This window comes from Engystomops pustulosus, chromosome 1 (genome assembly GCF_040894005.1).
Source record: "Engystomops pustulosus chromosome 1, aEngPut4.maternal, whole genome shotgun sequence".
Taxonomy (NCBI): domain Eukaryota; kingdom Metazoa; phylum Chordata; class Amphibia; order Anura; family Leptodactylidae; genus Engystomops; species Engystomops pustulosus.
The window spans coordinates 176512045-176537235 of NC_092411.1; the positions used below are offsets into that span (position 1 = coordinate 176512045).

Consider the following 25191-nt stretch of genomic DNA (forward strand, 5'->3'; position numbering starts at 1 on the left):
TAAAATAGACCATATCCAAGTTGGCTCGGACAGAGATGGTTCTTTCCTCTCTTAAGAGTACTATGGTGGAGATTTATCATTGGATGTTTGCAACCTTTTTGGTGTCAACAAAAATCACAAAAATTGCCATGTCATGCCATTTAAACATAAGAGCACTAACCAACAAATATATCATTCTGTCTGCTAGTGCAAGGCTATGCAAGGTCTGAACTGCAACTTCAGTCCCAAAACTGCAACATGCAAAACAAAAGTAACACTGCTGCCACAATGATAAATCTGATGGCCATTAGAGCATCAAAGATAATCCCTTGGCGACCACCCATACAGGTTTCTATGTCACTAAAGGACCTTAAGCTAGGCCGACAAATTTCTCTGTCGGCATAGCCTAAGTGCTGCACAGGTCTCCCATGCAAGGAGGACTAGTTGCTTGGCTGTCTTATGGCAGAAAGGCACCTGCACTAACAGTCCAGTCCAATGCGGGCTGTTAACTCATTAGATCTTACAGTCACATGATGTGACCTCGGGATCTACATACCATGTGAGGTGAGAGGGCTCCTTCCCTCATCTTCCAGCACCTCACGACACGATTGCAGGGTGCCATCTTTGCAGCAGTACATCCATGGTCCTAATGAAGGTCCCCTTGTCTGTCCTGTTCATTTAACTGCTCGATCCTGTCTCTGACAGGATCAAGCAGTCTGCCTATCAGTCCATGCAAGTGCATTGGCCTACACTACTAATGAACTGCAATACATGGTAAAAACATCACTTGCATCAGAGGATTACTTATTTCGGTCTCATTAGAATTAAATAAAAACATGTTATAAAAATCTTATTAAAAATTAATAAAAACAATAAAAAATTTAAAAAAGTGGAAACCAGTAAGAATAAAATCACAACATATTAGGTATCACTGGTCCCAAAAGTCCAAGTCTATATAAAAATGGTTATTGCCAGTGAAGAACTGTACAACAGAAAAGATGCTCAAATGTTGAATCACCACTTTCTGCCATTTTGCTACACATAAAAATGTAAAAAGTGATCAAAAGATCCCAATGGCAGTAGCAATGAAAATGTTAGCTCGTCCCGCAAAAAAATTACACCTTAGATAGGTCCAAACATCGAAGTATGGAAAAGTTATTGGCGCCAAAATATGGTGGAATTAATAATTTTTTTATATAAAAAGTTTTTTTTTTTTAATATATTAAAACCCAGTAAAAATCTTTTTGGTATCCCCATGATCCCACTGACCAAGGAATAAAATATAGCCATAATTTGGAGAATACAGTGAAAGCCATTAAAACAGCTCACAAGTATATGGCACAAATGCATCTTTTTGTCAATTTCACTCAATTTGGAATTTTTCCAGTACATGGCATGGAATATTAAATATGGTCACCAGGAAGTACAATTTGTTACACAAGTCCTCATACAGCTAAAATAAAAAAGTTATGGATTTTTGAAGGTAAAATGGAAAAAGTCTAAAAAAAGCTATTCAGTTTGTCATCTTTCTAGCATCTTAATAATACTACATTGTAATATCGACACAATACTAGCGCAAACACTTCATAAATACATCTGCAACCAGTTTGAACATGCAGTTATGTGCAGTCTGTGCCAGAATTCTGCATATTAAATTGGGCCCCCCCAGGGGCCAAGAGAATCCATTGTGTAAGACCTGCATACAAGATTACAATAACGAATGCAGGCAGAGACATGCCTATTCTCTCTGCCTGCGGACACTGTATGATGTCATCAGGCGGTGCCACCTTTGCATCATACAGTGTATGTGGGCAGAGTGCACGGATGTGGATGTGCCTCTGCCTGCACTGCTGCACAGGAAGAAAAAGAGAACGCCCTGGGATTGCCGGGGCGCTGGAGTTTTTCTTTTCTTTTTAATATGATGAAGGGCCATCCTTCTTCTGCTTTGTACAAATCATTAAGGAGGCTGTTGTGGATATTTCATTAATGGGGCTGCTGTTAATAAATCATTAAGAGGGCTGCTGTGGATATATAATTAGGGGGCTGCTGAGGATATTTTTAATTATGGGGGCTGCTGTGAGCATTAGGGCTACTGCTCTGGACATATCAATAAGGGGGCTGCTGTGGACTATATATAAGGTTGAATTTAGATACATTGGACCCGATACACCACTGGGTGAGACCTTCAGGACCAACCTCTATTAACCACTTGAATGGGTGTTGTGATAAGACTGTAGGCTAACAAATGCAGCTAACAATAGTAAATGACTACCAGGAGGTTAAGGATGCTCTAAGTTGAACTGGCTCTCTTTTGTACAACTTAAAAAAGATTCAGTTACTATGAGAGCAAACTTGTGTTAATAGTGTGATGCTCTGGCCAAAGCTTTCCTAGTCCTGGCATACTTTGATATGTACCCCCAACCTAAATGTTTATATGAATTATTAATATTGATGACCTTTCATTAATATCAGAGTGTGGTGGGTCTGACACCCAGCACCAGAATCAAAACAAAGAATAAAGCTCAAAGTACATCACTGTAGTCTGTGTATTGGCCAGGCTGGGTTACTGCAGCTCCCATGCACCTAGACTGGAGCCAGCCTGTATGCCAGGGCTACATTTTTTACGACATTAATATTCCCAAAAAAGTTACCTACGTTATAATTTTAACTGTAACATTTTAGCTTTAACATTTATGTTTGAAGCAGAATTTTTGAGTATCATCTTCACAAACCTATTATAATTCTGTTTTATACTATGTATGTAGTTCATATGTAATAATAACCTTTATTTATATAGTGCCATCAAATTCTGTAGCGCTTTACATATTCTGGGGAACAAATACAAATAAAATAAGACATTAGAGAGTAATACGTCATATGAAACAATAGGAATGAGGATGAAGGGGGTGATACAAGAGGTAAAAGAGCTATATTCAGAAGGAAACGGCAACCAGTGCAGTGATTTGCATAGACTGGAGGAATCTGTGTAGCGTTTGAGAGCCTGGCTGCTGCGTTAAGAATGGATTGTAGAGGAGAGAGTTTAGTAAGTGGAAGACCGATTAGTAGGGAGTTACAGTAGTTTAGACGAGAGTGAATCAGAACGACAAATTTTAGAGGTTTCAATTGTAAGAAATGGTCAGATTCTAGAAATGTTTTTATGGTGTATACAGCAAAAGCGAGCTACAGATTGACTATACGTTGCAAAGGAGAGGTCGAAATCCAGCACAAGCCCAAAACAGTGGGCCTGGTTTTAGTGACATCACAGATAGAAATGGAGAGATCAGGGTTAGGTCGGTTAGTAGACAAGAAGTTTTGGAACGGTTAGGTTTCAAGAAGAGAGAGGACATCATGAGACAGCAGAGAGATAGTCACTGGTGTTCTGCAGTAAGGCCGGCGTGATATTACGTGCAGAAGTATATAGCTGGGTGTCATCAGCATAAAGATGATACTAAAAACCAAATCTGCTGATAGTTTGTTTAATGGGGGCAGTATAGAGGGAAAGAGAAGAGGACCTAAGACTCCTTGAGGAACCCTGACAGTCAGAGAAAATCGACACTGAACGTACGGTCAGAGAGATGGGATGAAAATCTGGAGAGTGCAGTATCCTTCAGGCCATTGGAGCAAATCATCCCGAGGAGGAGCTAGTGGTCCAAAGGATTAATCGCTGCCAATAGATCCAGAACAATAAGTGGAGAATAGTGCCCTTTGGATTTAGTGGTCAGAAGATCATTGAAGACTTTAGAAAGAGTAGTTCCAGTAGAGTGCATAGAGCGGAAACCAGCTTGTAGGGGGTCAAGGAGGGTGTTTGCTGAGAGACAGCTGGTTAGTCAAGAATAGACCAGGCGTTCCAGGAGTTTGGAGATGAAATGGAGATAAGAGAATGGTCAGTAGTTGGCAGCACTAGCGCTAATTTGATTCTGATTGAAGAATGGGGATGTTTTTCATTAACTAAAAAGGTAAATTAAGAGATCAGAGGCCAACTTTGTATTATCACTAATCAATACTGTAGGTGAATATAAGAAAAATCTTAATATATATCATATCAGAAAAATGCGCTTTTCTCCACTTCTCCATATTCTACTTCAGCCTACACTGATATTGTTCTTTCAAAATAGACTTTCAGTGCACAGTTATCAGATTGATTCTGACCATATAACTCTATTAAGAGGGGATTAGGATAGAGAGAGATTAAAAATAATAACAATCTTTACTTATATAGCACCATCATATTCCATAGTACTTTACAAATCATGGAGAGTCATATAAAAAATAAGACAAGACAGAGTAAAAACATAGTCATCTGGAACAATAGGAGTGAAAAAAAGGCCTATGAAGATGGAGTGACACAAGAGGAATAAGAGCTTGTATAATGGCCCAGCCATTCTTTATAAGGGAACATAATAAATAAATAAATATATATGTATATTTTTTCGTACGAAACTTTATTCAGGTTTTATATCAGAAAAAGAACATACAGAACAGATAAAGACAAATAGTCTTACAAAGAAACTTAATTACTGTTATCAACATTGGTAAGAAGAGCCAAATGACTGAAATAATACCAGAGTGGTAAAAGAAGAAGAGGGAGAGGGAACAGGGAAAGATGGTATGGAGATGCTACCCCCCTATCTCCTGGCACTGTAACATACCAGCAGACTAAGGTTCATCTGTTCCCACTAGGACATCGCGAGTCACGTCGGGTGGACAAGTGGAACCAGGTTTTTTGAAAGCAAGATGCTCTTTTTGGTTCAGAGTTAACCAAACACATTAAGGGTTAACAAACTTCTTAAAAGTGCTTTTTCATAAGTTAAGGTGTGTAGTTTCCATAAGGGGGTAATTTAAGTGATTTGCTATTATTTAGGCTTTTCACAATCAATTGAAAATTGAGTAGGTCCTTCTAACTACAGAGTTTGGTGATTTTCCAAAAAATGGGAAACATAAAGCAGACTTTTGGGAAATGTACAATATGTCACGAGAAAACAATTTCAAAGTCCTGTAGGGGGTTGAATAAAAAACTCTGTGGTTAATAAATCAGCAATTTTACACAATCAGGCAGAATCAGTGGAATGATGCTGTAAATAACATTAAATTGATATTTATTGTTGTGGTGGGGGGAGGGGGCTTAAAAAACTACTAATATTTGGCGTTGACGTCTTTGCCCCTTGTAAACAAATAGGGGTCGTCAGTAACAGGCGGTGCCATGGGAGAATGGGAGCTCCGGGCAAGTGCCACAGACCGCAATTGTCACTGCTCCACAGGCCTTTCATGTGAGCTGTGTGAAGCCAATCTGGGAAGTCTGCACCAGGTATTTCTGGAACACTTCCAGATGAATGCTAATTAAACCCAATTAGACAGACCCAACTTTCCCAGGTCAGCCTTTACCCAGCTTTCCTTTGGGCAACATACACATTTTACAGCACAAATGAGCTACACTGTCAAAGAAGTTTATTGTTTTTAAGCCCCCCCACAAGCCATACAGTATATCAATTTTTTATTCCCAGAAAACCCCTTTAAGCATCACAAGCTGATTTTGCATGTTCACTAATTATAACAGGTTTCGTGCAATAAATAGGAATACACCCTAAAGGTTTAGGGCAGCAATTATTTTAGGCACTGGTAATGACATATCACCATCAAGCTTTGACAATAACCCCAGAAATCTTTACACACACATGTGGAATTGTGGCCACTGAAGAATGTAATCTAATAGCTGGAGTCTGCATGCCCAGAGTACCTAATTACCTTTGTAAAAAGTTGGTAGATTATTTCATAACTTCAGGCGCTGAGCGAGTTGCCTTGGACGGTCTACCAAATGTATTGTCAGTCATTTTCAACTATGTCTCTCAAAACAAAAGGAAGTCTTTAGTGGTGCATGGTTTTCATGTATGGAGAAAGTGTAAGGCTATATTCACACTGCCGTTGCCCGCCCGTACCGTACCGTAGCGGGCAACAGCAGTGTACGGGGAGAGGAGGAGGAGGTGAGCGCAGCTCACCCCCGTCCCTCTCCATAGGAATTAATGGCGCACGGCGCCGTACTACGGATAAAGATAGGCCAGGTCCCGTAGGGTGCCGTGCGCCCATTGCTGCCTATGGGGGGCGTATATCGGCCGTATATACGGCGGCCATATATACGTCCTCCATACGTCAGTGTGAATATAGCCTTAGTGTTCAAGGAATGAACTCACTATGACCCATCTTCAAATGAATGGCCAACAGTTAAAATCTTTGCCTCTTCTATTGAGTAAAATAAAACAACAATTTCCCTAAAAACCTTGATCAAGTACCTTTCTAATGGGCTAAAGTTTATTTTTTGCCAGTGTCTTTGTAAACTTCTCCAGTACAAGGAGTGAATCTGTTGGTCTAGACCAACTTTGTGAGGATGAGTAACTTTCAATAAATATCTCTAGTTACAGGTAAGTGGTTGATAACATCATAATTAACAGGAACTGCTTTTATACAAACACAGTGATGCATTATGGCTTTGTGAGTGCTGTATAATGAATGCGGAAGATGCATCACATCCCACCAAAGGATGGCAGGAAAATCTTTCCTGAACACCTTGGAACAGGATTCTCTACTTTCTCCTAAAATGATCCAATGCTGTTTTTGGCTCTAACAATAAGCTGTAATTTGGCCATTTAAACAAAGTCTTGAGCTGACAGTAGACTATAGATAACTATTGTCCAAATTATAATAGCTGGCAGTTATAATACCAGTGGAAATAAATAATTAAGTAGGTTAATACTCTATTTGCTCAATGCTTCATCTTTCAAAGATAAATATCCAGGAACCATTGACAGACAAAACTGATAATGGCTGAATATTGCAAACAATGTTACAGGTCATCAAACCATTCAAATGTATAGAAGTGAGAACACACATCATTGTTCAAGAGAAACAAGTCTTTAACCGTAGGTCAGGTGTCTAAAGTGGTAACAGCAGTCGGTTTTTTAAATTACACAAAAATAGCTAAAAATTTGTAACTAACTGAAGCATAAATACAACACAAATACACCATATATTTTCTTAATATGTGTGCCACAAAGCTAATTTAGTAAACTATTGAATTTACTTGTAGTTCTTAAAAGTGATAAAAGATAAAAGTTCTGAACCTGTTCTTTGTGAGTTCACTGACAAAAACTGATCAGTGAAAAAAAACTGAAGTGTGAAAAAGCCCATTGAAAAGAATGGTTCAGTAAGGCATCACTGAAAAATCACTGATGCCAGGAATGGAAAACCAATCTGTACGTGTCCATAAGCCAAAGTGGGTTCAGTGAATAATCACTGATGTGAAAAAAACGCCAATGTGAAACCACCCTTACTGGTGAAAAGCCAATAATAAATTCCTCCCTTTGTGTTTCCAATTTCTTTTAGTACTACCTTCAATGTAATTTTGTGACATTGGTTGAACTTGATGGACAAGTGTCTTTTTTCAACCGTATAAATTATGACTTATATGTCATGTCACGTTTACCTTCTTTGTTTTAGGGAATTGCTTTAATCTATCTACCCAAACTATGTTAGACAGATTTATTACTTTTAAAACTTAAAGGGGTTTTTCCATGAAAGAAAGTTTTCAAATTTATACAATTAAGCTCAATTTAACCAACTTACTTAACAATTTTACTCAGTTGTTGTTGTTTAGCTCCTATAACTCAGTATAAAATTCCAGAGTGCTCTGAAAATTCCCTCTGTGCTATGAAATGGAATATGGAGGGAGTGGCTGATGCAATGGTTTCTCACTTGGGCAACCCCTGAGGTGTCTGTAGGATGAATCCCTGGGTGATATATGGGGAAGCCTGCGTGAGGTAAGCAGCCTGGATCCAGGGATTAGATGGAGGCAAGGTTGTACAAATCAACTTACAGTTCTTTATTCAACAGCAGGCAATGGCCAAACATGATAACAGAAGGTTTAGCAACAGATTCGGCAAGCTGGAGAAGTCACAGAAAGCTGGTCCAGAGGAAGGTTACACGCAGCCAGGTAGTAGCTTCAGGATGGGCTGATAGAGATGGAGCTGAGTCCGGGTGGTGGATCTCGGCTCTGGGATTAAGTCTCCTGACTTGCCCTGGGTGCTAGGCAATGGCCTGAGGCACCTGTGGTTCCTGGTATTAGGACACTGGCTGGTGCAGCACTGTCGTGTGCTGCTCACTCCTTTGCTCACTGCTCAGACAGACCATGAAGTCTGTTTCTCTCAGAAGACCATGACTTGCTTTACAAGAACATCATTGGACAATGACATTTGCATTGTTAACTCTTGCCTTACCAGGCAGTGGCTACAGCTGCGATCAGTAAGTTCTACAGTACTTAGAGACCTCCTAGAGAGGTGATCAGTCTCCCAAACAGCTCATGACAGCTATTCGCAACTGCCACCTTGCCTATGCGTTGACAGGGGTGTTGCATAAACCATGTATGGTTTCAGGATCAGAACATACTCGGTAATATGATAACTCAGTGAAACTATTGTCTTAACCTCCTGGCCACAACTTCACAACTGTCTTTTAAAAAAGTGGCTAGCATTTCATGTGTAATAGGAATAAGTTTGTGTTCTAGTTTCTTAATAAAGATGGAATTGATGTTAAAACTGTAATGTCAAAAAGGAAACATTATTCTGATTATTCACTATGTCTGAATGTTCTTTCTGCTCAACATGTTATTACGATCTTTATATTGCACAACATGCCTCACTCTATTTAATATTGGATACTTTCTCCTTCTTACCCTTTCCTCAATTTCCAAAACTTCATGTTCATTATCATGATTAAAACTACAATTTCTGTAGTATTTTGTAGACTCCCCACCCAGGGTACTTAAACCCTAGGGGTCTGATGAATTTTAACATATACTGCAATACTATACTGTATTGCAATATTTGGGGATTTTCCCTATTGATCTAAAATAGTGTGCCTCCTACATATCGAGGAACAAGAAAATTGTTTGTGTAGATGCAGCCTCTGCTTGGTTGGCTTCCCTGAACGTACCATGGGGAGAGATCATCATGCCATTTAAGAAGACCCTTCTTATCTCCACCTATATCTGAAGTGATTTTCAGAGCCCGAGATGCCATCCTCCATCTATCTAAAGAGGCAATGTGAAGGTAGTAAATGCAGACATCATGATCATTTCCTGACTTCTCCGTCGATATCCGAAAAGAGAGAGTCTAGTCCTTACACGTCAAGAAGCATCTGTGAGAAGCTAATTTGAAATATGCTTTACCCTGATAGAATTCGCATTATTGGGGCTGACCAAGCTCGCTTCTTTGACACTCTGGAGGCAGTCTCGTTGTGGCTAGATACAATGGGTCACTCCCCTCACCGTTCCCCTCCACGGGACTGATCCCGCTCTGGATATACAAGAGTCTATATTGTTTTGCCACTTTGAATCTTTATGCTTAAGTTTGTATATCCTTTTCTAAAGTGATTAGGGACACGCATGTGAGTCCCCCTGCCCTCTGCAGCCTCCTAATCTGTTTCATAGTTCCTAAATTTTATTTTAATTGCAAGTATTTTGTTTTCTTTACAGGTATGGTACAGGTTAAAAAAACAAAACAAAAGGACATTTTTAAAATGATGCCAACACAAAGGTGAGATATGGTAAATGTTTAAATTTGAAAATAGCTAATTTTTTCAAAATGTTTACCAAATTCACCTTTTTTTTATAAATAACTGTTAAATACATCAACCAAAATTTCCCAATTTTTTGAAGTACAAAATGTAATGGAAAAACAAACTCAAAAACACTTAGGTAAATGTTAGAGATTTTTATCTAGGACTCAAAACAGTCCTTACTTCAGTTGTACAGGCGACTTTCAAATTAACTCTTTCATGACTGCCCCGGGGCTTGAAACAAAACCAAGACACACGTCAGTCTCTTAGTATATGTAAAGATCTTCTTCCCGTTTATTTCACACACAAGCACATATATAAAAAGACAGAAAAATCAGCATTGGTGGGCGTGACAAGGAGATAGAATACTGGAAGATAGAATGCTATTGGCAATAATGCATTTTACTAGGACAGTCTGTAAGACATTCTCCCAGACGGTTAATGAATTGTGCACCCAGACCTTGTTCACAGACATGTGTATACTAATTTCCCTGAGAAGAAAAAGATAAGCTGGCTCCAGAACCAAGATATATAGAACTAAAGATGAAGGACAGACTGGATTCCCATTAAATGTCAAAGGGAATTAGCTGACAGGCGAGCAAACAGGTTACAATGTAGTTTGAATCATGACGTTAACTGGACAGTGCTTGACTGCTGGTGTGACTGCTGGTTAATACTTAAAATGGCGGACAGTAGTCAAGATGGTGTCCAAAACCAGTGCGATCTCCTTAACAGTAAGTTAAAGCCTTCTAAAGTTATAACTATATAAAGTGACACATGCTGGTTTTGAAAAATAGGTCTTGGTCATCAGGGCGCAAATGAGCATGGTCACTAAGGGGTTAATCAGAAACCAAATTCTCAATGATATCACAAAACATGTACACTGATCTGTCCAGAAATTGAAAAATAAAGATTTGACGGTTTTGCAGGGAATCTGGCCGGTGGAGTTAAGTCGGATTTGAAAGCTCTGCACTGGTGCATTTACCAGATGTTTTCTAAAGAGTGCTATACCTGAAAGCTTCTTTGGTAGAGCTAAGCCTCCTAGGATAAACAGCTCCCTATTTACAAGTCAGGCTGCCCTAGGTACCAAGCCTGAAAATGGTCCATATACTTGACAATAATCAGTATTCACTCATTTCCAAGCAATTATAATAATGTTTGGTTGGTATTCAAAAAGGAGCTGAAGTATATTTTCAAGTGTACCCCACCCATTTAGACTATAATATTCTCATGCCTTATTCCAATAAACAATTTATCTGCTGTGCTCACAGTCTTGAATCTTGCATTTCCACTCCTATGTACTCTCCATATCCCCACTCTAATACATTATGGCACCTCTTCACCCCACTTTAAAGACGACTGAGCTCTGTGTTCTCACCATTATGTACTATAACAACTATACCTCCACTGTAACACCCAGGGGTGAAATAAGGGTATCATGGGCTTAGGGCCCATTGAACCGCATTCACATGCTATGTTTGAATTGCGTATTGAAACGCATTTCAAAGGCAGCAGGCAGGAGCTTGGCCCAGTTGCATATTCATTTATACCAAAACGCTTGAGATAGGATACATGGACCACATGTTTTGCAGGTCAACAATGCCAGAACAGTGGTGCTTCTACCTTATCACAAGCGTTTTGGTGTAAACGAATATGTGTTCTTGGAACAGTTACTCCTGCGAATGTAGCCTGAGGCTTCTTGCAAACAAACCTGTGCTACACCCTTGTCCTGGCATACGTTACATATATACATATTGTCAAGGAGATATTAATCGTGAATGTATAAGATTTGTTGAACTATTGGGCAATTACAAACTTTGTTGAAATATGTGGCATCCATTGAAGCATCCAGGCCTCTTTTACACCATCCTGGAGATCCTTACAACCTGATAAACTCTGACCTGCAGAATGTTCTGTGGTGACCTCAAAAGCCATTTGGTCACCTCTCCTCTGCACCTACCCCCACCCCCTGCATCTAGGAATTTGGAAACAAAGAACTGTTTAAATATTCCTGGACTCTCCCCCTCATTAAAACTTTTCCCAATCCTGAATGACCCTCTGGACTAATTAATGAATGGGAGGTTCTGAAACCTGAACCAAACTGAGAAGATATAAAACAATATGAAATCCAGGAATTGGTGTTCACATTTTGGGGGCTGCTTGATAAGCTGAGTGTGTTCCCTTTTTCTCCCACCTCCAGGGAATCAGGATTTACTTTAAGTTGTAAGTTTCTGTTATTTTTCTCCCTTTTTATTTTATAACTGTTTTGCTGTGTGTGTGTCATTTTATTATGTAATTCTTTTGTTTTTAATATCTTTTTATGCACTGATCAACTTTTTGTAATTAAAGCTTTTCACTTTAATTTTGGTCCCTGTATGCTCTGCGAACTCATAGCCTTGTGAAGTGTGGTTAGCTGTGTGACTGCTGGTGCTGGAGATGTATGAGGTGTGATTTATGCTCAATTAGTGTCCTGAGTGAAAGGTGAGCGCAAGTTTGTGTAGGCTAAATTAACCCATACAGTTGCATCCCACGTCACGTGACGATATATATATATATCTTACTATACACTCATACACATATATATCTTACTATACACTCATACACATACCTATCTATATACACATAATTACACCTCACTATATACTGTACACTGTATTATAACACACATATATAAATATACATATATACAGTACAGGCCAAAAGTTTGGACACACCTACTCATTCAAAGATTTTTCAGTATTTTCATGACTATAAAAAATTGTAAATTCACACTGAAGGTATCAAAAATATGAATTAACATGTGGAATGTGGAATGATATAATTAACAAAGAAAGTGTGAAACAATAGAAAATAAGCCTTATATCAGTGATGGAAAGACAGAGTGGCAAAAATACTCACTTTATTGCAAAGTTTCAACATTTCAATTTAAGCAGAAATTAATTGCCACTTGCTTTAAATTTTATTGACATCCTGTGGACACAAATACAGTAAAAAGATGGATGAAAAATTCGTATTATCATTTTATCTTCCCTCCGGGGTCCACTGAACAGAAATAATTGCTGGGCATGGAGCAGGAATTCCAGTGAAATCCGGCTCTGTCCACACCTTCTCATTTCTCCTGTAGTCCCAGGCAGTCAAGGATGTGCTGCTTTAAAATGGAACCAATCGTGGTACATCCTGCATGGCTTGGGACTTCAGGAGGAGGACTTGAGTTCTGTCTAGTGAACTCTGTGATGAGGTGACGACCTGCGTGCCCACAGAGAGTGCTCTGAGTACCCGCTCTGGCACCCCTGCCAAAGGATCGTCTTATATTCGAGGTATCCACCTTTTGCTTTGATTACTGCTTTGCACACTCTTGGCATTTAATTGATGAGCTTCAAGAGGTAGTCACCTGAAATGGTCTTCCAGCAGTCTTGAAGGAGTTCCCAGTGATGCTTAGCACTTGTTGGCCCTTTTGCCTTCACTCTACCATCCAGCTAACGCCAAACCATCTAGATTGGGTTCAGTTCTGGTGACTGTGGAGGCCAAGTCATCTGGCATAGCACCCCATCACTCTCCTTCTTGGTAAAATAGCCCTTACACAGTGTGGAGGTGTGTTTGGGGTCATTGTCCTGTTGAAAAATAAACGTTGTTCCAACTAAACGCAAACCGGATGTAATAGCATGTCGCTGCAAAATGCTGTGGTAACCATGCTGGTTCAGTATAACTTCAATTTTGAATAAGCAACAGTGTCACCAGCAAAGCACCCCCATGCCATCACACCTCCTCCTCCATGCTTCACAGTACCAGGCATGTAGAGTCCATTTGTTCACCTTTCCTGTGTCACACAAAGACATGGTGGTTGGAACCAAAGATCTCAAATTTGGACTCATCAGACCAAAGCAAAGATTTCCACTGGTGTAATGTACATTCCTTGTGTTCTTTAGCCCAAACAAGCAGCTATATTACCATAAGTCTCCTCTTAACAGTTGTTGTAGAGATGTGTCTGCTGCTAGAACTCTGTGTGGCAGTGACCTGGTCTCTTATTTGGGCTGCAGTTAACCTGCAATTTCTGAGGCTGGTGACTGAGATGAACTTATCCTTTGCAGCAGAGATGACTCTTCATCTTCCTGTCCTAGGGCGGTCCAGGAGCCAGTTTCTTTGTGGCATTTGGTGGTTTTTGCAACTGCACTTGGGGACATTTTCAAAGTTTTCCCAATTTTTTGGACTGACTGATCTTCATTTCTTAAAGTAACGATGGCCACTCATAATTCTTTACTTAGCTGCTTTTTTCTAGTCATAATAAAATTCTAACAGTCTATTCAGTAAGCTGACTTCTGCACAACTCAACTGACAGTCCCAGTGCCATTTATAAGGCAAGAATTCCCCCATTTCAGGTGACTACCTCCTAAAGCTCATCAAGAGAATGGCAAGAGTGTGCAAAGCAGTAATCAAAGCAAAAGGTGGCTACTTTGAAGAACCTAGAATATAATATTTTCAGTTGTTTTGCACTTTCTTGTTAAGTATATAATTCCACATGTGTTAATCCATAGTTTTGATACCTTCAGTGTGAATCTACAATTTTTACAAGCATGGAAATACAGAAAACTCTTTGAATGAGAAGGTGTGTCCAAACTTTTGCTCTGTATTATATATATATATAGTCAGGATTTGAACCAGCGTCCTTTGGCATTAATAGTCATTTTTCTACCACTGTGCTACCAATGTAGCTCCAGTTAAGGTTGGTTTTGTCATTCAGTATTTGCTAGGTATTGTTGTATCTGCAGCTTATCCCTGGTTCTGTTCTGTTGGAACATGTATACTTTGTAGTAACTTGCTTTTTTATACTGTGGCAAGAGATTCTGTGAAGTTAGTCTGTTCTCTTGTATTCCCTCACCACTTTCCTGTCTGTTCCCCTTTGTCTGTGTTTATTTAATAGAGTGTTTTGTGGACCTGCTCTGGATGTTACCCACTATTACTGTCCCCACTAATTCTCTCCTTTCTGTATCCAGCCTTGGTTGTGTATTTGTGTACATGCTGGGATTTCTAGTTTGCCAAATTTTTCTTGCAGCAATCATTGCGTTAGGGGGGCCCAAATTTAGTTCACCAAACCCAAGTATTCTTTAGACCTTTTCCCTTATATCTGGAAAGGTCTTTGCAGGGTCGTAACTTGAAGGGGTGCAGAAGGTGCAGCCACAACCAGACGCAAGAGGCATAGGGGGGCCCATAAGCTGTCACTTTTCCATATGAGAAGACTAGTAATATAATCCATACATTACAGATGGCGGCCTGATTCAGTCTTTGCACTGGTGCCCATCAGCTTCAGCTTAAAGGACAGTTTTCCCTTCCCTGTTTCCCTAGTTCTTGATGCTCCCTTTATACGGTTTTCTGTTTCTTTATAAACTGTGACATATCTATCTATATGCACTTAATTACACCTCACAATATATACTGTACACTGTATTATGTAGACTTACAGATACCTATATACACTCACCGGCCACTTTATTAGGTACACCTGTCCAACTGCTCATTAACACTTAATTTCTAATCAGCCAATCACATGGCGGCAACTCAGTGCATTTAGGCATGTAGACATGGTCAAGACAATCTCCTGCAGTTCAAACCGAGCATCAGTATGGGGAAGAAAGGTGATTTGAGTGCCTTTGAACGTGGCATGGTTGTTGGTGCCAGAAGGGCTGGTCTGAGTATTTCAGAAACTGCTGATCTACTGGGATTTTCACGCACAACCATCTCTAGGGTTTACAGAGAATGGTCCGAAAAAGAAAAAACATCCAGTGTGCGGCAGTTCTGTAGGCGGAAATGCCTTGTTGATGCCAGAGGTCAGAGGAGAATGGGCAGACTGGTTCGAGCTGATAGAAAGGGAACCGTGACTCAAATCGCCACCCGTTACAACCAAGGTAGGCAGAAGAGCATCTCTGAACGCACAGTACGTCGAACTTTGAGGCAGATGGGCTACAGCAGCAGAAGACCACACCGGGTGCCACTCCTCTCAGCTAAGAACAGGAAACTGAGGCTACAATTTGCACTAGCTCATCGAAATTGGACAGTAGAAGATTGGAAAAACGTTGACAGGTCTGATGAGTCTCGATTTCTGCTGCGACATTCGGATGGTAGGGTCAGAATTTGGCGTCAACAACATGAAAGCATGGATCCATCCTGCCTTGTATCAACGGTTCAGGCTGGTGGTGTCATGGTGTGGGGAATATTTTCTTGGCACTCTTTGGGCCCCTTGGTACCAATTGAGCATCGTTGCAATGCCACAGCCTACCTGAGTATTGTTGCTGACCATGTCCATCCCTTTATGACTACAATGTACCCAACATCTGATGGCTACTTTCAGCAGGATAATGCGCCATGTCATAAAGCTGGAATCATATCAGACTGGTTTCTTGAACACGACAATGAGTTCACTGTACTCAAATGGCCTCCACAGTCACCAGATCTCAATCCAATAGAGTATCTTTGGGATGTGGTGGAACGGGAGATTCGCATCATGGATGTGCAGCCGACAAATCTGCAGCAACTGTGTGATGCCATCATGTCAATATGGACCAAAATCTCTGAGGAATGCTTCCAGCACCTTGTGGAATCTATGCCACGAAGAATTGAGGCAGTTCTGAAGGCAAAAGGGGATCCAACCCGTTACTAGCATGGTGTACCTAATAAAGTGGCCGGTGAGTGTATATATATGCAAATAAATACACCTCACTATATACTGTACCCTTTACTATATACACCTATATATACCTCACTATACACACTTGTAACACACATAATTAACTAACCTATATAAATTCACATGCATACATTAACTATATACACACACACATACTTTTACAAGTTACACACACACATATATACACTGTAAATACTTGAATATACTTGAATATAAGCTGAGGTTTTCAACATACAAAATGTGCACAGCACAGTGAAAAAAACAGTACTCACCTTTCCGTTGCCCCCCGCAGGTTGTCTTCTTTCTTCCAGCAGCTGCAGATGCCCACACTATGGCTGGAATCATAGTGTATGTGCCACCAGCGCGGATCTGCTGCTGCCGGGGCACAGGAAGAAAGAAGAGGCCCTGCGGGGGGCGTCACAAAAGGTGAGTATTGAGTTTACTTTTTTATCTATTGCATTTTTACATATTGTACCATGTCCCAATGTAATTAATAAACATCATTTTTTTATATAACAAATAAATCATTTCTTTCTTACTACCTTACAGCTAACAACCTATTCAATTAAATTATTATTCTACAGTCTCTCTGAAGTTATATCTGGAGGCATATATCTGGATGGCCAAGAGTAGCTTGTTAAACAATGTTCTTTAAGTCCTAAAGTGGTAGAGTAGGAGTGTATATGTAATCCTGCCATGTAATTTCCCTGCTGATAATTCTGAAGAATGTTGTGTGTGCAGAAAGCATGGAGACCATATAAACACATCTGTCCACGATCCCTGGACCAATCACGAAGAAAGGTGGAATGTTTACTACACCATATTCTGTTCACTTAACAATATGTTAAGCAGGATTTGCCTTATTTGGACATTTTGATGGCAACAATAATCTTACATTAATGAAACTACTATGTAAATACTGCTTTACCCATACAGTGGTAGCTGAAAAGCAACAATTGGAGTATAGTAAGGTGAATAAGGTAAGAAGTGCCCAGGAATCAGAGGTCTCCATAATTAACAGGCTGCAACAAGTTACCTCTGGCCTTCTGACTGTAATTCAAATCTTTATACAGTATTTATTTACAGTATTAGATTACTTGTTTAAAAACTACAGAAAATTATATTGGAACAGTCAATTATACAAGAGAAGACAGTACTGTATAAGTTAAGAGAAAAAGAAGCAGCACTAGTATCTCACTGTATGAAAAACCATGTTAAAGCTCATACATTAGGTCTTGTATGCACCTAGTTCTCTTAAGTTATCTCACCAGAAGCTAACCAGAGAAATATGTTAATATGAACAGTCGTAATAACAAGTAAAATATTAATTGCTCACCTACACAGGTTGAGTGTGTGCTCCGTACAGAGGAGTCCTTCTCTATCCTAAAAGGACAATTCCCAACACCACAGCTATGTCCCATAAAAGTATCTTGCTGCATTGACTGTCTTCGTTACCTGAGTCGATCCTTTTTGTGCTAGGAAGGGAGGGGGTAGACAGCTCTCTAGTCTATGAATATTCAGAACTCAAAGTTACTTCGGATTGGCTTTGCGAGAGAATACATCTATCTGGATTGTGAAAGTTTGAATGGATGTGTCCTGGGAAAAAAGGGCTTGTGAGGTAGCTGTTTATAAAAAAGACAGGAGTAACACAGGAAACTTTATACTGAGGATTTTAAAAGAAAAATACCAAAGTTACGTTCTAACTTCCTCAAGCATTATTTTAGGAACTTTTTCTTTCTGTTAAGGTAAGAAATTAAACGATCCTTTTACCGCAACAAGGTCAACTAAAAAGTAGCTTTCAAAGTGAAATCTGCTTATATTTCCTTAAAGCTATTGAGTTTTGTTACTCAAATCAATACATGAACATATTACCACAACACTTGTAACACGCATCATTATTTCTGTTTCTTATAATAATGAGGGCTGTACCACTAAGAAATTATAAGTCCACATAGGTTAGCATATTGCAGGTGCTATTTTAGCTGCATACAGTTTACACTTTGATTTATTGTATTTTCCTGTCCTTTCTTTTGTACCTTCCTGAGCACCTGCCTGTTTTTAAAGTGGTGCAAGTATGGTGAAGCTGGTCAACACCAGCAAACGATGTGCAGATCCATCGCTGAAATCACAGGAACACTGCGCATGCGTAAGACTACTGTGCTTTGTTACTGTTATTCCACATGAAAAATGCAGGTCCATTTCCTTCCCATGTTTCTTTTCTACAGTCATAAGTGTGTGACCTCACACATTGATGATACACAAGTTACAAACAACTGTTCTTCTGGCTTTGCGTCCAATTATGCTCATGTTCATGTGTTCACGTAGAGGTAGTCTTAATCTGTTTTATTTAGAGTTCCTGAAACATTCATACTATGAAAACATTTACTAAAACCTCACATTTAGAAGAAATAAAAAACTATAACCCAACCCATTATTTAAAAAGAAAAAAAATGTATCTTACAACATTTTCAGATAAGTTTTCTAGATTACCAGAAATCTATAACCACTGCAAAAAAAAAAAAAAAAAAGTACATTAGCGGGGTCTGACCACAGAAACAACCTGATGGATAAAAGCACCTGACGGCTCCATTACTTGACTGCATATGTGTCATCACCTCTCCATTAAAATGTTGTCTCACCATCCATCCGTCTGGACGATTCCACGTATCTATTGGGCAGTCAGACACTAGTTGCAAAGGGAGAGAACAAGGTCTACAGAGCAGGTGCGACCTCACATCTTGAAAATATTAAGATTCCCATAAGATGAAAGTAGCTTTAGATTTTAAATACACAAATACAAACAAAAACTCACTAGGGTTATGGGCAGAAAATACGCAGCCTTAACAGTAGCCTAAGGTACATGAGATTTCTAACATATGCCATTACGCGAGAATTCACATTAGAATTCGCACAAAAACATGCCTTGTAATGTGGATTTTATATCAGCAAGTCAATTTACATGGAGGATTTTCACCTTTTAAATCTGTGGCAAACTCTCAGTGATATAATTATTAAAATATACATCTGATGTGTTTTATTGCCACTGTGTAAACTGTAACTTATCATTCCTGCATGGACATAAGTACAGTATATGAGAACGTAGGCTGCACCTAGTCCTGCTGACAACTGTATTATCTGTGCCAGCATCCTTCTCACTAAGCAAGGTGCAGCCCATGTTGGACCGATTGCATTGTTCTGTCTGAACACTGGTCTATTTTTTTGTAGCAGCATGGATTGATTATGTGCCACACCCAGTAGTGTCCTTACTGGTTCAAAGTTAACATACTGTGATGGACGGAATCCTGATCCTATCAGTATTTGAACCAGACTTCTGATATCAAATAAAAGGTCCTGGTATTGTTCACACTTGAACAAGTTTGTTCTTATTTTGTTCTATTTTATCTGGTATCCTCTAAGGCCCCTTCCACACTTGAGTTTTTCACTCTTTTGTTGCGCAGAACTTGCATTGCACTTTGACCCATTGTAATCAATGGGCTTTTTCAGACTTTCGTAGACTTGCACCATACAAGTCTATGGAGATGCATCAAAAACGCATCGCACTCTGAGACACATGCAAGTGCAATGCCTTTTTAACGCATCAATTGCCATAGAAAAGATAGAGCTCAGTCCTCAGTCCTTTTCACGCACATTATCAGCGTGTGAAAAACGCATTGAAATTGCATCGAAAATGCACGGGAAAAACTGAGACACTTAACAAACTCTGACTGAAAACTGATTGAGCTCTGATGCAAAATGTCAGTTTTTTTCACTGACCAAACCCTGATCGCACCCTGAGCAAACTCTGAGCAAGTGTGGAAGGGGCCAGTTTTTCTGTTTTTCCCTATTTTCTGTTAATTTGGTACTTCTTATGTCTTCTTCTTGTTTGTCTTGTCCTCGTCTATTTTATCAATTGCAAGCAGAGATTTACTGCCACTCTTTAGTGTGGTTTTCTAGTGAGTAGGTAGGATGAGTGGGTGGATTCAGAATTAGGGCTCCTAGGGTGAGTCTGACCTTCCGTTTCCAGTTCACCCTTACAATTGGTCTTGGTTATATCCAGTATTAGGCTCAACCAATCTTTACAAAAAGACACTGTGATTGTGTCCCCAGACTGAAATGCGAAGACGGCAAAATAATCCCATTTACCGCACTGTTAAATCATAGCCTTTATTTTCATTAGTTATAACTCATATGGATATAACTCATTCATAATTCTAAAAACAGTCTAACCGGAGCTTCTTTTATGTCTTCTTGTATATCCTTTAGCGAATCCACAATTTGGTTCCACTTTCCCTCTTGGGAACTTTTCTAGTGCAGCTCCACACAAGCGATATTTGGATGAGGATAGACCGCTGTTCAGACAGTCCAGCTGCGTTTTCTTATATCTTGTAACCACTCAATAAATGTAGGACTACTACTCATTAATAATTCCATAGTGTGTGATATATATATGAAAGTTAAAAACCTACTCTGAGCCCCAGTTTGTACTCTACAATCTAGGGGCTTCAGTCAAAGCCTATAATACTCTTAATGAAGCCTATTGCTATGGGCTATCATGACCATTGAGAGCAGAATGGATTCAAAGGGCTCCTATGCTTTATTTAAAATTGTCCTATCCAAAGCCCTCTGACAAGAATGGCCCCATATGTGGAATCCTCAGAGACATCAAAGTATTTAATATAATATGTAAGCAATCTTGTAATTGTATATCAAAGTTCCCAAGAAATTCTGAAGTCTATTTTTAAAAAGTTGAGAGAATAAATAAAAATAGACCAAAATTCCCCAAAAGGATTTTAGAATTAAGGAAAAATGGGTCAAAGAACTTCAAATACAAAGCACTGGGGAGTAGGCTGTACTTTACAGGTAGAGGATGACATGGACGCCCAAATTGGTACAGATTTCAAATATTTAAACACTGTAAAAAAGCCAAATGTCAAAACAAGGAAAAAGTTGAGCAAAGATGTACAAGAAAGATGCCATTAGACACCAAAATGTGTAGGTGCATTTTGCACTCAGAGAACAATTTTGACTGTTAGTACAACTTTACTTGAAACAGAAATTATGAAGCACATGGAGAAATCACTGCCTGGCACAGAATTCACTAGAGCACTACAATGCCAAAGTCTTTATTTGCGATCATTTACACAGATAGTATCTTATAAATGGGTTCTAGGTCTTAGTGAACCCTTCAAAAACCAGATCAACAAGTTCCCGGAATGGCCTGAAAGGGAAAGCCAACCTTTCAATTTCCTTGGCAACAGTTTAAACACGCTTGTCTATTGGCATTTTTGTTTTACCTATGGCTTTATTTCCACTGTATCCCACTGGGAGAAGGTTTTTTCCAAATAACTGACCTCAAACTGAAGCTAAAATAAAGTACAATGACTCAAAGAAAATAGAATTCATTTTAACAGAAACAGTTTTTATCATACAAATAGTTGCCTGTAAGGCAATAATACTTTAAAGAGGCATTGCAGTAATGATAAAATAATTGCATGTACTGTTTATATTCTATAATAAAATTATTACTACTAGTGTTTTGTCTTAACCCTCAGTTCAGTTTACTATTGAAAACAGAGGGGCAGTTTTATGCTCCAGAATTTTGTCACAATGACGGGAGGGATTGCACCCTGTCCATGATCCATGGAAACGAGAAATTGTGTGCCCACCCTTATTCCATACCTAATCCCAACCAATATGCAGCTTTCCTGCAGCTTCCCCATTTAAAATTGCCCCCCTAATAATGCCCTCTATCATACACCCCTTCTTATAATGCCCAATTCTTTTATCCCCTTTTAGTGTCCCCTTTTCTGTAGGCTCCCCCTCATAATGCCTCCATTTCTTTGGCCTTTCCTTGTAAGTAGGTGCTTAAGAAAAAAGCCTGTAGAAAAGGGAGCATTCTAATACCTCCCTTTCTATAGCCCTTCACTTAAATTGGTCCCATTTCTGTATCCCCTGATGCATACTCCACACACCCCTCCATTTCTCCTAACTATTACTTTGAAAATAAAAGCTAATGTAAGCTGCAGAAGTCCTCTTCTCTCTGTGGTGGCAGTGTGCCGCTCTGAAGCCAAATGATGCGATGCATCACATTCTGTGAAAATTAATTACGTCCATTTGATTTAAAAGTCTTCAAACAATATGTCCACCTGGAATTTCATCCTACAATATGGTTTCTGACCCAATCATGTAGCTTCCTTGTCTTACTGACCCAATCACTCAACTACTTTAAGTCTGTAATAAATCCTACCAAGACCAAACAACACTACTTCTTCTTGATCTGTCCTCTACTTTTGATGCTGTTGATTGTTTCATCCTGCTACAAACTCTACCCTTTGAATCAATGAACTGGCCATTTCCTGGACCTTCTTGTACCTCTCTAGCCACTCACACACCATCTCTTTTTGTCCCCTAACTGTGGGTGTCCATACTTTTATATAAGAGATCTAGGACAGCTAATTAGGTTCCATAGGTTTTAACGCTTTCCAACCCATGCCTATAGCATAGATTTAGCATATTTGCGTTTCCATTTTTCACTTGCCTCCTTTCAAAAGCCACAATGGTTTTATTGTTCTGCTTAAAAAGATATACAAAGACTTGTTTTCTGTGGGAGGAATTGTATCTAGTGGCACAATTAGATTTTTGTGGCATGTACTGAGAAGCTAGAAAAATATCTTAAATGTGGTTCATTTTACCCTATTTCGGTGAAGGTCCAGCTCACCCAAATGAAAGCAATTCTGTTCCCCTGGTTCACGTAGTGGTTCACATAGTGATATCCAAGCCATAGAATCCAAACAGAGCAAAGGTACACGAAAATGAGAATATACCCATGTTTTTTTCAACCATGTAAAGCAATCAATTTTCTAAAATTAGTAATATAGTCAAGCATTATTTTCCTATTCTGCTACACGATACATCACTAATACTGTTGGTGGCTCAAGGCATCAAATGTGTGGTGAAAAAAGCTCCAACAATAGGCAGGAGTATTTCTCCTAGCTTGTTTAAAGGAGTTGTCCGAGTTTTGAAAAAAATATATATGTGGCCGGGAGCGGGCTGCCTAAAACAATAAAGCTGTACTTACCTTCCAGTGCCCTCCGGTATCCAGCACTGCTGCCGGTCCAGGCGCCATGTAAACAAACATGGCCGCCGGAGCAGCGCTGCATTCAGCTTCCGGCCGGACCTGACAACCTTCCGGCCCCCATACACAATGCTGTGTATAGGGACGGATAGGCGTACCCGGCCACGGCAGTGCTGGATACCGGAGGGCACCGGAAGGTAAGTACAGCTTTATTGTTTTAGGCAGCCCGCTCCCGGCAACATATATATATATATTTTTTTAAACTCGGACAACCCCTTTAATAGCCAAAATAGCATAAAAGAAGGCTATATGTGGTTGAATTGTATGTGTTTGAATGCCTGTTGTGTAAAAAACAATATGTTGGCTATACAACATGTCCCTTGAAAGTATGCATAAGGAGACACCTATCGGACATAGACAATGAAACGGTTAACGCTTCTAAACATTTTTGTGAACATCACCACAAAAACCAGTAGACTTCCAGTGGATGGGAATAGAGGAATAGTAACCTTTTCTTTGTTTTAGAAAGGTGCTAGTAGTGAATGGAATCATATTTCTGTGAATTTTAGTCCGTCAATCTGCCTAATGATGACTAAGGATACGTTTTTGTACTCCACATGATATCCCGCTGTTCATTTGTATATTTGTTGTATGTGTGTCTATCTTACCTACCTTGGTGATATTTGCGAAGGTAGCCAGGAGGTGTGTTTTCCCCTCAGGATACTGCCCCATTTTTCGTCATCAATAAAGGGGGTTCTAAATTACTTCAATTAAACTTGTGTTATCAGATCATGATTAAGACACACAGTTGTACTGTTCCCAGGACGTAAATAAAGAAAACAGCTTTTTATCCATCCTGGTGTCTTCTTGTAAGTGGCGAGTTTCGCACACCTTTGCTTTATTTTATACTACAGTGTGCAATGTATTGTGGGACATGGTTAGGTTTTCATTGATACCATTTAGATGATCTAATCATCTTTTCTTTCAAATTTTTATAGATAGCAGATTGGTGAAAAAAACACTGATTTGGACATTTCTTGACATTATGGCATTCACCATATTAGATAAATATTTCTATATGTTTATTTAGGCCTCCATGAGTGTACCCTAGGTGACCTGATAACTGCTATAAAAGTGTGCCATGTGGTTTCTTGAATAACAGGTCTGGCAACCGGTCGCCACCTAACAGGTTAGCCATAGCTGTTAGCTGTTGGTGCCTGCTGCATACTAGAGCCAGCAACCACCATGTATGGAGAAGGGTCAGATATTCCTCATACCCCATTGTATGCCATATTAGTATGAGGCAAGTCAGTAAGGCATTAATGGGAATCATATGTTACGTCTTCTTATGCTTTTTAAAGATTAAAATGAAGAAAAAAAATACCAAATGATTAGGGGCAGCATAGTGGCTTAGTGGTTGGCACTAAAGCCTTGCAGCGCTGGAGACCTGGGTTCTAAGTCCCAGGGTCAACATGTGCAAAGAGTTTGTATGTTCTCTCCGTGTTTGGGTGGGTTTCCTCCCACATTCCAAAAACATACCGGTTAGGTCCATTAGATTGTGAACCCCATGGGGGCAGAGCTTGTAAACCAAGGCCAGGAATTGCAACTCGACAACTCTAGCACCCCCTCCAAGCAAAGTAGGGTAAGTGCTAGGCAGTGTTCCTAATGCATACCTTTGATCCCCATATCGGTCAGGGTCCTCCATTCTTTTGTTTATTTTGCCCTCAATTGTATTGTTTTTAGTTTTATGCAATATATGTCAACTACTTTTCAAATGTATAGCAACATGGATTTTAGAATAAATAATGATAAAAAAAAAAAAACATTATGTAAAGATGCATGCATTCTTAAGTTA

The 25191-nt window shown here is 39.5% G+C and overlaps 2 protein-coding genes across 2 annotated transcripts in view; one reads left to right on the top strand and one right to left on the bottom strand.

The window, feature by feature from the left end:
* Nucleotides 1–17727, bottom strand: part of TMPRSS9 (transmembrane serine protease 9) — a 91279-nt gene extending 73552 nt beyond the window's left edge. Inside the window, exon 1 of the mRNA XM_072113927.1 lies at nucleotides 17598–17727. The gene's annotated coding sequence lies outside the window, so the exon portion shown is untranslated. The remainder of the gene's footprint in view (nucleotides 1–17597) is intronic.
* Nucleotides 1–25191, top strand: part of LSM7 (LSM7 homolog, U6 small nuclear RNA and mRNA degradation associated) — a 528664-nt gene that overhangs the window by 461788 nt on the left and 41685 nt on the right. The gene's annotated exons all lie outside the window — the stretch shown is intronic.